The sequence below is a fragment of the Pagrus pagrus genome, assembly GCF_965226575.1.
Source record: "Pagrus pagrus genome assembly, chromosome: 16".
Classification (NCBI taxonomy): Eukaryota; Metazoa; Chordata; class Actinopteri; order Spariformes; family Sparidae; genus Pagrus; species Pagrus pagrus.
In genome coordinates, this window is record NC_140200.1 from 24,321,469 (window position 1) to 24,335,503 (window position 14,035).

At 40.4% G+C, this 14,035-nt stretch overlaps 1 protein-coding gene across 1 annotated transcript in view; it reads right to left on the reverse strand.

Annotated features, from left to right (window-relative positions):
• The window catches only part of opn5 (opsin 5), a 61,148-nt gene that overhangs the window by 29,494 nt on the left and 17,619 nt on the right, over positions 1–14,035 (reverse strand). The window lies entirely within an intron of this gene.

The window sequence follows — 14,035 nt, forward strand, 5'->3', positions numbered from 1 at the left end:
ATTGTAAAATTTAATGTTTTGTACAAAAATTCGTATATATTGCATCTTTAAAAGATCGTTTCCTTAATGCATTTCAGTTCATCGCATTGACCGTTCAGTCAGACAACTCACGTCAGACAACTTTGGCGTCTAGGTTCCGACCTCGTCACTCTCCGCAGATATGTTTACATACAGATGTTGGGGAGTGATGAGCAAAATATCTTGAACCCCCCAGTCGGAGTCTACAGGTGGATGCCTGGGTGGTGGTGGGGCTGAAGAACGAGCAGCGAGACTGACGCACGGCAGCGGTGGCAGTGACAGGAGGAGGGACACTTGGGAGATTTTTGCCGCTTAAATAGACTGCCGGATTGACAGGGTGCGTTTGGTAGATGATTATGGACAGTGGGGCATGTCATGTGTATAGCAGTTTAGCTTGAGTTGTCTACCTGAACTAGCTAGTTTTACAGCACTCTAACATAGAAAAGGGATATATAGTTATTTTCATCATGCCCCCCTTTTTTTCTACCCACACCACATACAGAGACAGAGTGCTCATGAGAAGGCGACAACATTCATTTAATGAGTAAATCGGTGCTTTCGTCTGCTCCCAAGATCTCAGCAACAAAAGATATTGATTCAAAGGCCTAAACGCTCACAATCTGTAACCATGGAAATCTTCCCACCACTGTTTCTTTGCTGTCAGCATTGATTTTGCATCACATGAAACGCAACATGAATTGAATACAGCATTGTTTCTGAATACAACTTCAATCATTTGTTTGCGTTTGACCATCTGTCTTAAAGTAAGCAGCGTTACATTTTTATGGTTTTGTTTATGTCTTATATATATTGACATGTCTATGACAGAAAAGCAAAATCACCAAAACCACTCCCCACTGACCCGTGAGAACTGCATGTTACTGATGGTCACAGTGTCGTCACTGCCCCACACACTTCTGATGTTTTTGTCTGCCAGTATATTCTGTCTCTTAAGTGGAGCGGAGGCTTTGGTGGATGCTTAACTCACATGTTTCAAGTCCACCACTAAGTTTATATTGCACTTTGTTGCATTTTCTTTTTCTGATTGAATTAATAAACCTTTCCACCTAAACCAGGCATAAAATGTTTTCCCAATAATGTATTTATTATCTTCTTGAAATAATTATTGTATATTATTCTAGTTTTTAACCTATTAAGTCGATGTACGTACTTATTGTAAAGACATCCACTCGACGGCTATTTAAGCATCGATAAAAATAACTATAATTTTTTATTTTTTTTTCATTCCATTGTGGGCACTACAGTAAAGCAGACACTACAATGGCTCAGTAAATATAGTGCACTTTATAGTTAAAAGGGAGTGAATACTTTCCAAGGGACACAGCATCTGTCTCAAAAAAGCCACAAAGCCTGGTGTTTTTGCCACTTGACCTGGCACAGAGGTACATATATGTGGCTCGTAACTTAAGGTGCAGTCATTCTCACTACAAGGCTCTTGGATTCAGGAGTGTAAATGCAGCGTAAGCCCTCTGACTGTCTTATTCCTTTTTTTTGTGCACATTTTAAGGTAAAATTAAGAAATTACATCTTTATCATTCTTAATAACAGATAAAGTCCTGTGACATCATGAACCTGAACAACTCGAGCATCCGTTTGGCTGAAAACAGCTGTGCAGGTGTGCAGTTCCTTTAATTTTACCTTAATTTTTGCTTTTTTTTTTTCCTCCTGCTAAGGCAACCTGACTGCATCTCATTCCTATCAAAATGGATGCAACTGTGACATCTGAAATTGCCATTTCCATAGTTTGCCTTTTAAAAGCAAACATATGTTGAATGCAGCAGCTGTCTTTCTGTCACAATGAGAACACTGTGAATGCAACATAACAAGTAAAAGCTTCAGGCTGGAGCATGTACATCAGGCAGTCAACTCCCACTGGCAGCAACACATTCATGCCACCATCCCTAAATGTCTGACAACATTACATACAGTGTACAATGTATAGAAATAGATATACAAAGATACTTTTGCCCTAGAGACTTCATTTAGCCGTAACGAGGGAGAAAGAGGAGAGTGGTGGGGGAGACAGATATGACAGTATGGTTATGAACCCATCTACCCCCATTCTGCTTCCACAGTGTCAGCACAGGAGCACAGGGGGCACCATCTAATGACCTGACAACTACATTTTTTTCATGGCTTATTGTGTGTTGATTTAGCTTCAGCATGAAAACAGATTTGGTTTACTGTGGCCAGAGAGACAAGAATGCAGCAGTGTGAGAGACAAAGCCATTTTCTGTTTACATTGACACATGTTTACATCATGTACTGAAGTGTCTCTCATGTATAATGTGGACTGACACAATGAACCCTGACAGGGTTCAGCTCATTGGGCTGTAAAATTGTGCAGATTGTAACTATGTTGACCAACTTTATGCTACTGTGTGTGTATACAACACAACGGTTTACCATAACAGTGTGAGAGGGAGCATTTTTCTTTCTGTCTTCTAAGAGCAAATAATACATAAAATGGCCAACAATGTGAAAGGGATCATTCACGTTCACACACCCACAGAGAACTGTCATCACTGTAGTTTATGAGGCGGATGTTTTCTGCCTAAACAAACTGAATAAACAAACTCTCTTTGTTTTCATGACTGAATAAACTGAATAAACAAACTGACCTTAAAGGACAACACAGTTTATACTGTTTTACTTTGTTTATATGTGGCCTGCCACCTCTCTAGCTTCAAACAGTGTTCTGGGAGTTTATTTTCCTCTGAGAACAGCTTGTTTGTTCATTTATGGAAAAGTTTGTATCATTACCTCATTAATATTGTAAATATTAAAATTTCAGCATCCACGCTGCATTTTCAGCATTAGATGCATTTTCTAGTTGGACTTACATTTGTCAGGTTATAAAGTCAACTCTGAATTATTGCTAATTGCCCTAATTAATTCTGTTGTATGCATAATAGCCAATTGTTTGCTAACAGGTTAGCGATAACTTTATAAGGCAACAAATTGTATTTTGGTATGATATTTCATATTTTTTCTTTCCTGACAATGCGTATAAGCTACATGGTCTGCCATTATTATATTGACAACAATGACATACAGTATGTCTATAGTGGAATCTGAAGCTCTTATCACACAGAGACACCGCATTATCGCCACAACGAAGGCTCATCTTTACGCACCTTTGTTGACACTGAACCAAGCAGTCTGAACCAAAAGAGGCGTGGTGGTACACATCATGACATTGACATCTGTGTGGTTTTTTTAAAGTGTTCCCCCAGTTTCCATCTGTTAATCTTAACATGTGTCCATCGACTGTTTATAATCATGTTGATGCAGTTATAATGTGTTGTGATTGAGATCCTGACCCACCATGCATTGTGAAAAGTTATATTTTTTGCTCTAAATTACATAATTACATAATCACCATCAGTAAACAGCAGACCCTGTGTGACTGTCACTCGCGGGGAGGGATGCTGTTTTCTGGGGGAAAGTTCACTGACTTCTCGGTCAGGAGGGCTGATCGTCGCAGTGATTTTTTTTGATACAAGTTGCCATAGACAGTAATTACAACAACACAATAGTGGAGGGAGACAAAGACATGATGAGTTTAAGTGTTTTGCTCTGAATCAGGTCACATAATCACCACCATTCAACTGTTGTAGCCGCCTGCCCTGACAGACAGGATGACAGAGGCTTTTCAACATATGGATGCAATATTTTTTTCCTCATAAAAGTTGCCAAAGATTCTACCAGTTACCACATTACTGTTGTTTGGTCCTGTAACATTGCTTTGTGTGTTGAAGTGTGGGTCATTTCTCTTTTATTTGATGAGTAAAGGATCTGTTTAGCTGTCAGACTGTGAACACCACCGGACCAACACACCCCTGTACACAACAAGACCTCATGTTTGAGTGACAGCTTCACTATCCATCCTAATATTCATATTACCGCTTATCCATGCTAATGCTATGATGCTAGAACAGCAGTCTGGTTGCGATGGTAATGGAATATGACTATTAACCACTCTCCATTCTCTGTTTGAGAGAGAATGTTGACCGTTAAACTGGAAGAAAAACTGACTAGAGGGGGGCTTTGACAGCTTTAAAAGGCAACATTGTAAAGTTCTTCTGATTCAAGTCTGCAAAAAATGAAGGAAATCAAAAACTGCTGCTTTATAGGTGTAATCTATGTTCAAACGTTCAAGGGAAGAGCATAGTATAGGGTTAAAAGTAAAACCACTATCCCTGATTTCAAAAAAAGAAATGTTTTGAGGGTCAACTGTAAAATGTGTTGAATTTCCCACTCCGCAGAATGTGACAATCCACAGAGAGAAGGCAGGAAATTGAAGGCACTAATTGAGGCTTTAAAGTAGCTTTAATTGATACGTTTGTGATAACAACGTATCAAATGACGTGAAAATAATGTGATAATGTAAAGGGGTTTAGCTGTCAGGCTACAGCTCTACTGTTCTGGTTCACTGCACTGCTCTCAAAAAAGCTCTAAACCTGTTGTGTACTATCTGCTCAGCACCAACATAATGAAGATTTTAGTTGCACAAGAGCCAAATATGTCCTCAGACGCTGGTAGAGACCAAAACCAGAGCTAAAATCAGTGAATGTTGGACTCATACTTGCCAGGTGCACTGACACATGACTTCAAATTAATAATAATTTGTTTACTTGGAAAACAAATTGCATGGAAGAATCATAACTGCTCGTCCACATGTGACTTTTTGAACTTTCCCTCTTTAATTGCCTTCTTTTTGTCATCCAAACAAACATTGCCCAGTGCATCATATGGTGATCCATTGTAGGGGTGGGGTGTGACATTGGCATTAGTTTTGTTTTCTTTCCTTCCCTCTCTCATTCAGTGTGGATGATTGTCTGCAGGTGTCAAGTCTGCGAGAGCGTGAGACTTCAAGGCTAACATAAGCTGCTGATAGACAGGTCTAAAGACCATGATAATAACATGCACTTTGGTTACCTCACCAGACTTAACCTCTACATATTTCTGTATCATGATGTGGTTGAATATTCTGTCACATTTCAAGTGATGTTTTACAAATGTATTTATTATTTTAGACATGTATAATAACTTCTACAACATCCGTATAGCAGTGACTTGTGGCTAATCAAATCAGTAAAGTCCAGTTAAGTCCGGTTAAGTCCAGTATACTCTGCTCTGCCATCTCCACCCTGACAGTTCCTTGTTTTATCCAAGAAACCTTAAAAAGAAGGAAGGGTCATTACGTCACTGAATCTTGCTTTGGGGCCAGACTGTGGTGACAGTTGTATTGAAGTTAATATGAAATGCACAGAGAAACACACTCAAACCCAATGTATCTACGTCCCAAGACTTCTGTTGAAATGCCTCCAGAAACTGAAAGAACACACTTCAGAGAGTAGGTTAGTGACTGATGCTTTTCCCAAATGATTGATAGGGCTGAAAATATTGTGATCAAACGGGGCAGGTCCGACTGATTTCCACTGATGAGACTGCACCTACACTGTGAAATCAGTGCGAACAGGAGCCTTTCCTACTCAAACTCGAGGAATGAAAAACGTGTTAATATAAACATCAGTTGTCAACCTGCTCTCTGAAGTGTGATCTTTCATTTTCTGGAGGCATTTCTTCATCAGCAGTCACACAACGTGGATACTGCATGCTGGGTTTTTCCCCTTGCATCGTCCATTGACTTCAATACAACTGTCACCACAGTCTGACACCAAAGCTAGATTCTTGACATAATGACCCTTCCATCTTTTTTAGGTTCCTTGATTTCATCCTGCTTGTCCTCTTCGCCTGTTCAAGTCTGCAGCTCATCCATAATAGACCCTTTTCGTGGCAGACAGTTTGACTTGTCAAAGCAGAAAATGCACAGATTTGACCAATAACTTTAATGATGGCTCCACTCTATTTAGTGTCCCAGTAACCATGTCAGTGAGCGAGCATGGACAATACCAGAGCCCTGGAACTAGCTCACCCAAATGGAATGCAACCCTCATTAATGTCATAAATTCCACCTGCACTTTTCCTGCTCTGAACAGTCAAAATATCTGCTGTGAAAAGGGTAGTTACCTGCAACTTTGCCCTGGATACGCACTCACCCAAGTACCCCAGGAAAACTGTCTTGACCAGCACCTCTCAGCTCTGTTCAGCCTCTACTCCCTGGTCCCTTCCCTCAGTATCTTTCCAGCTTTGCAAAAAACCCTTAAAGGTGCAATTTGTAAGAATGAGCCACCTGTTCAATTCACACTCAATACAAATAGGGGGCAGTACACTTCTATAGTAAAATTATTTTGAGTAACTGCCAATGGCTGTTAACCATAGCTGTTTGCTAGTTAATTCAGTTAGCCATGCCACTAGCAGTCAAAACTTGGACCTCAGAGAACTGTGTTAGCGTAGGAGCTTTGGACCGGGGCGAGGGTGGCTGGTTGGCATGCTAACTTCAAGAGATATCTCAGCAACACAACACACATAAGTCATAATGTCAAAACTGTTATATATATATATATTTTTTCTTTTGATAATTTTTTTAAATTTTGAATATTTTCACCAATTCTGACATATTGTGCCTTTAACTGCTTTTCTTGTTGTCTGGTTTTGTCTACATTTGGGTTAATTGGTCATAACCCCCTTAACAATTTGTGTTTCTAGTTATCAATGCATAGCTTGACCTTCAATAAAAAGTTGTTCACAATAAAATAGCCCTAAAATATTACAAGGGACATCTTGACTAGGGAACCAAAATAGCCCTGGACATACAGAATGTATGACCACCAGTTTTGCTAACCTTGAAATTTAGGTGCAGAGAATATAAAACCGTGCATAAATTTAGGCTGCACCACTAACTTATACACAAAATTATTCAATAGTAAGCAACACAATGTACTATTCTCACATCAACAAACCAAGATACCTTCCATTGTCTTTATCTGTTCCACTGCATCTTACACATACATGTCGTTTTTCTGCACAACTACTCGAGGCGGGTAAAAAAAATCCATTCACATCAAACGAGATTCTTATCTCCCACGATTCACACATGTCAAAAATCAATTTTCTAAATGTTAATTGGTAGCATGATGTTGGCGGAACAAAAGGTGGAAATAAACAAGCTAACAAACACACACACAGCACAGCATCAACACTTTAAACAAGCTCCGTGGTGAAGAAAATAACTGCACCAAAACTCAATGCAATGATGGACTCTAACAGTGCAGCAGAGAGGCTGCTCTCACTGCTGGACTTATAACGTTAATAACACAGCAGAGCACACCCCCTGATTTTGTTATCCACATACATGCATTACTGTTAGATGTTTTCAAATAAATTAATTATTTATTTATTGACTTAATATTAATATCATTGCTATTAACTTTTTTAAAAAGATTTAAAAAATGCTGCTGATTGTTTATCTTTATTTCCAGTTGTGTTTCAAATTGTATTTCAGCAGATGATCGAAATGACCCCAATTAATTGTTTAACACAAAATATACTGAAGCAGAAGACTGAAAATATTGCCCCCATCTATTCACTCAATAGGTAATCCATTTTCAATTGAGAATGGCTTTGAATCGAAGATTTCAAACTGAATCGAATCATGAGATTGCCAAAGATTCACAGCCATAACAGCTGCACAGAAATTAACACAGGTCCAGTCTCTTATCTGACAGTCCATACGGCATCACAGTCACTACAACAATCTGACCTCTGAGCAGCCCAGAAACAGACTGAAGAAAAGCTCCCCTCTCTTTCTGTTACTCCCCAGTTTGCTCAAAACAAACAAAGTCTTGGCCCGGGGTGACCAACGTTTACACCTCTAGTCATAAACCTGCTGGCTTGTCAGCTGCTCTCCATTCACCCTGTTTGAGCTGTTTAAACATTTTCTTCACTTCTGAATAAAACTCATTCATTCCAATTATTTATTGGTGCACTTGAAGCAAAATGACATATTAAATATATAAATGACACAATGAGTGTACTGTGCCTCTCCTCATTTCCATGCACTCATATGACGCACTGGACCAGGAAAATTAAATAGAAATAGAGGCTCTCAGTTGAGGTTGGGCTGTTGGAGCGTTCCCACACGAAGCAATGTGCGAAAATGGATCTTACAATTTTGGCAATAACAATAATAATAACAGCTTGGATTTATATAGCGCCTTTCATGAGACCCAAGAACGCTTTACACAGTAGGATCAATGCTACACAAACAGACTAACAAACAAATAGAAACAAGTAACAAGGATTAGAGTCTAGAGCTAAGACAGGTTGTAGGCTGTAGAGAACAGGTGGCGTTTGATGAGTTTTTTAAAGATGTCCAGAGATGAAGCGTTACAGATGTCAGCAGGGAGAGCGGAGGGTCGGGGCTGCGACCCTGAAGGCTCTGTCTCCAAAGGTACGGAGTCTGGTATGGTGAATTGAGAGCAGGACAATGTTTGAGGACCAAAGGTTCCGGGATAGGGTGTATGGATGAGGGAGGTCGAAGAGGTACTGAGGGGCATGAAGGTATTTGTAGGTGAGGAGGAGGGTTTTGTAGTGGATACGGAACTTAATTGGAAGCCAGTGAAGGTGGAGGATTGTTGGAGTGATGTGCTGCCAGGGCTTGGCAGAGGTGAGAACCCTGGCAGCTGAGTTTTGGACATACTGGAGATTGTCCAGGGCTTTGCTGGGTACCCCAGACAGGACTCCAGTAGTCAAAATGGGAGGTTATAAAAGCATGGATGAGGGTACCAGGTACCAGGAGTTGCTGATAGATTGAGTTGACTTTGGCCTGGAAGAAATCCAGGAACTTAGAGTAATGGTCAGGGTCACCTGGAGGTTGGTGAGGGTCAATGGAGTGGAGTAGGCGGTTAATGGTTGAGAATAACATTCTGGGGTGGGTTTGCTGGTTGCTGATGAGAGTGGAGTAGTATTGTGTCTTGGTTTTAGAGAGAGCCCCCTTATAGGAGCTCAGGTGATCTTTGTAGGCCTCCAGGTGGACAGTGAGTCCAGATCTTTTGAAGAGTCTCTCCAGTTGACGACCAGAAGCCTTCCTGGAGAGTTCAGTGGTGTACCATGGGGCTGGACGGGTGAAGGAGACAGAGCGGTTTTTCAGGGGTGTGAGAGAGTCCAGGCTGAGGGATAGAGCAGTGTTGTAGTGGGCTGCCAGGGCATCCACTGAGGTCATGAAGGGTTTAGAGGCCAGGTGGGTGGTTCACACACTCGCTAGAGCTGATTTGTTCACTGATTTGATGCTCTGGAATGTAATAGTACGTTTAGTACGCTGCCTATAGAGGCAGGCAGGAGTAGTGGTTGTCAGCTCATCCTCTGCAACCATCAATCACCTTCATCTGGAGATGTGTTCAGCTGTGCGTCACTTAAGTTTATCATCAGGAGGATGAGAGCCTGCCTTTACTTTTTCTGGCCCATAATAATCAAGTGTCTCAGAGTAGGAAACCTACTAGGATTAAAAGCATTTCATCAATTTTCAAAGGTGTCGTTACCTGTTATGAGATGGGACATTTCCTGAGGAGCAGGAGGGTTTTTTGTGATTGTCATTTTTGTGATTGTGTTTGTGCAGGGTGCAGAGGAGAGTGCATGCTGTCACTGCTGAAACCAGTGTCCTCATTCCTTCACACTGTTTTGCAAAAAGAAAAACCCAGCTGTGGAATAGGGATGACTTTTTCTGCAGTAGTAAATTGACTTTGCTTTGACAGAGCTTTAAAAAAGATCATGTGCATGAGGAGGGTAGTCAGCATTCAGGTCGAAATCCAAATGTACCACAAACTCAAATTCAAATTTAAATACAAATAGAGAAAAGGGGTCGACCAGTATGGCTTTCTCAGGGTCGATGCCAATACCGATGATGGTAGCACTTTACACTACTGCACCGTAATAGCATGGTAATAGTGTGGTAATAATGAGGTAACACCATGTAATTACCAAAGTAATTACCAGATAATAACAATGGGTATATCTGGGTACTATTGGACTGAAATCACCTTCAAAATCACAAGAAAATCCTAGATGTCAAAATTGGTAATTACCATATTATAAAACTGAAATTCATCCTCCGTTATGTTCCAAACATTCCCTTTTGTTTCAAGGTAAGATTGCACAAATGATATGTTTAATACTGTGACTTGTTACTTGGAAACACTGGTGGTAGTTTCTGTCTAATAATCATGATCATGCCCTGATAGCCAGGGCCGATAATCATGCTACCCCTACTAGAGACAGTCTTGTGATGGGAACACACCAGAATGAAAACCACCCGTATACATTTTCACGCTCTGACCCTGACTAAGGTGTCACCAGGCCATATTTGCCACGATGACACACACACAGTCCCAAAATGTAAACATTACCAGCTGACGCTGTAGCTGCTGGTAGTTATGGCACGTTACCATCCGCTACCATGATGTGAATATTCATCTTACATTGCACGCAGGATTATTAATTTTTATTTGCGTTACTCGCATCTCACCAGTGAATTTCACTGTGCCCATTTCTCAGCTGCAGAGCACCTGTCCATCTGTCTCTGGTGAGTGGCAGTGTCATAACAGGAGTGTGAAAATCAATAATTGTAAGTGCAGCCAGCAAGTAGGCGTAGACTGAGTTAATCTGTTTTACCCCATTGTATTGTATTAATCCAAGACAAAGAGATTTCTCGTACATTGTACATACAATGAGGACACCTACAGTTGTCTCTCACTGTTTTTCACTCTAATGGGAAGAGTAGCATACGCTAAATTGCCACGATGACAAAAAAAGGGGCAGAGAAAATACAGGTAATAACAGCCCATTGATACCAAGGGTACCAGGGAAGCTGATGATAACTAAAGCTGAGAAGCACATAAGCCAGTAAGTGTTGATATGAACCTGTGAGCAGTTCTCCACTCAGCCAAATAAAATAATTCCTGAGAATGTGTGTCTGTGTGGGACCAACACGCAGATTACGATGTTCTTCTCAGGCCTTTGATTTAATGATGCCTCTTTTGGATTATCCTGTTTCTTACGGGAGGTTGGGAGGGAGAGGGAGAGGGAGAGAGTCTGTGTTGATGTGATATAGTATGCAGTGAAAAAAATTATACTTTCAAATGATGCCTGTTATACTGCAGCAGCAGCTTTTTCCCCGCTGCACTATCAAAGAATCACCGCTAACAATGTGCCTCCGCTAATTCAGTTACAAACATGTTTCATATTCTATAACTTCTTCACAATAAAAGCCCCCCCATTAATAAGTCATTTAAAAGCTTTTATTATGAAGCAGTATTACAGGAAACGTTGCGTTTTCAGCAGCAGTAACTAAACATGCACCGGAGCAGGTCCGTCGCCAGTGCGGCTCAACACAGCACAGTAACACTGGTGATGGTAAAGCAAGTCGGTGCGGCTCGGTTTGACTCGGCAAGGCCAAACATGCTAGTGGAAAAACGGCATTGGTTGTTGCGTTGCACTTTTCTTCTTGGCACTTGTTGACACTTGTTTCTGCAAGTGTTTTATCAAGTTTGTGGTGCTGAAGTTTCCAACGGTGCTGCCAACCCTTGAAACACTTGCATTGCATAAACTCAGCTGTTTTGCTTTTTCTTCTGTTAGGTTAAAGTAATTCCACACAGCTGACATGATGAGAGTCTCCCTCAAGCTCTCCCTAGTAATAATACAAACTCAGAAATAAGTATTTTTTCCATAAGTGAATAAAGAAGCTGTTTTCAGAGGAAACTTTGGGCCCAGAACACAGTTTGAAGCTAGAAAGGTGGCAGGGTCCGCCACATATAAACAAAGTAAAACAGTATAAATTGTGTTGTCCTTTAAGGTCAGTTTAAGTCTCATTCCCAACTTGTTCCCAACTCGTCAAAAACTGACGCTTTGGGACTGTAGGACGGGTCCACTGCCATCCCAAAGCGTACATTTTTGATGAGTTGGAAAACCCAGAGCATCATTATTCTACTGTTTCTCTGTTTATTTCCCTCACCTGTGTTGGTCCACCTCACTCCACCTGCAGCTCATCCCCTCATTAGTTGTGTGTGTATATAGTCTTTATGCCCTTCTTGTCTTTGTCAGTTTGTCATGTGTTTCTCACTCCATTTCCAGTGTCTCCCTGTGGTATGTTTTCTGGCTTTACTGTATGTTTCTGCTCAGCACTTGTGATCGCTGGTTTGTACTTCGTATTTAGGCGTTTTTGCACTTCTTGGTTTTCTTGGATTCTTGTTTTTTTTGGATTATCTCAGCTTTAGTTAATAAAGCTCGCCGATTGTTTCTTAATCCTGCCTGCCTCCCAAGTGTTCCTGCATTTGGGTCCTCACCTTTCCACAAATTGCAACATTTAACAGGATACCTCCCAGGGTTTTCCAGGTTAAATTTAATACTTTTTGAAGACCTTTTTAAATACCACTGAAAGTGCTGAAATTTAAAGCCAACTTCACAGCCATACTGGCAAAGGTATGAACGATATAATGGAAAAAAGGTGGGGATTTTAAGCAATAGAAAATAAATATTTACCAAGTCCTTGTATTTATTAGGATATTTTATTTTAATGCTCATGTATATTAAATTTACTGTAACTTTGAGTATTTTGTGTGAACTGAAAAATATGCACATGGCCTCACATGGTGCCTTTTGGTCACATGAACTGAAACAAACTCAAGCTTATGAGAAGAAAAGATAACAGGCATGGTGTGCAAAAATATTAGAAATAAAGAAACACATGAGAATATGTGTCGAAACTTTTGACTTGTACTGCGTATTTTTAGCCTAGAGTGTGATTTAAAAGCACTTCTGAATGATACTTTTACACAGCTTTTGCATGCCCCATAAACTGTGACCTGAAATGCCTGGACTGCACTGGTCACTGATCCAGTGGCGCAAAAGAAGGTCCAGCTGCTTAGTCTTAGACAACCTACAGAAAAAAAATCAACCAATCAGCCCTGTTGGTTTTATGCTCGTATTATCAGCTGGATAGAAGTGTTGAACTGGGGTCAGTCGAGAAACTCAATAGCTGTTTGAAAATGGAACTGAGTCTAAGTTCATGCCCCCCAGAGTACATTCAGTTGTAATCTCCTCTATCAGTGCTCACAAATTAAATACTGAAGCAGGTCACCTTTATTTTACCTCAAAGTTAATGTTTTCCTTCTGTTTTGTTGCTCTGTATGAATCCTGTTTCCCATAAATCCCCTTAACTCCCTTTAAAAACACAATGTGTGCTTCCCCTTGCCTGTTAGCTTTAATAGAATTTGGTCATGATTCATAAAGTGGGATGTAGTGAAAAAGGCTTGCCAGTCAGGTCTGAACTTACACTGTAACCAAACGTGATCCCAACAATAACCCCTTTCTACTCCTGCCGGCCTGACTGCAGCATGATGTTATTACCAGGAAAGGTCAGTCATTTGATCTGCTGTTGAACGGTTGGAGTTGCACTCATTCATCTGCACTTGTGATTTGGGATCATACATATCAAAACGGCATTAAGTAATATAATATATTACAACCAAACAGGATACAATTATCAGTCTGCACTCTTGACTGCTTACAAGAATGCATCATGACCGTTTATATAATATACTGAATGCCGACCTTTAAAATAAAGTCCAAAGGCAGTTTTCAGTGGGCCTTGTCTACAAACACAACAACATGGCTTTTGTGGACTAGAGAAAAGAGAAAAGGAAAGTAATGTTTGCTTGACTGGCTGAGAGCACAGCTTCTCTGGGTCCTCTTGAAGTAGGAATCAATACCCGAAAGCAATTTCGCAAGTATGAAGAAGCTTCTTCTTGTTTTAATTGCTGTTGGTCTGTAACCAGATAAAGATTCAAACACTTTCTCTTTTTTATGAACCCAGTCACTGTCATGGATGACGTTAAACAATACTGAATCATATGTTTAAAGGAGGTCAAAGATAACACTGTTGTCTAACTGTGGAACACGTCTCTGTGTCTGTCCAAAGTAAATAGAGAAACTAAATTGAATCCACTTTCTTATACAGTTGAGACACTACGTTGAACTTTGCTTCAGCAGCATTGGTATGCTCTGTGTCATCTGTATCTATATGTATCTTTGTCAT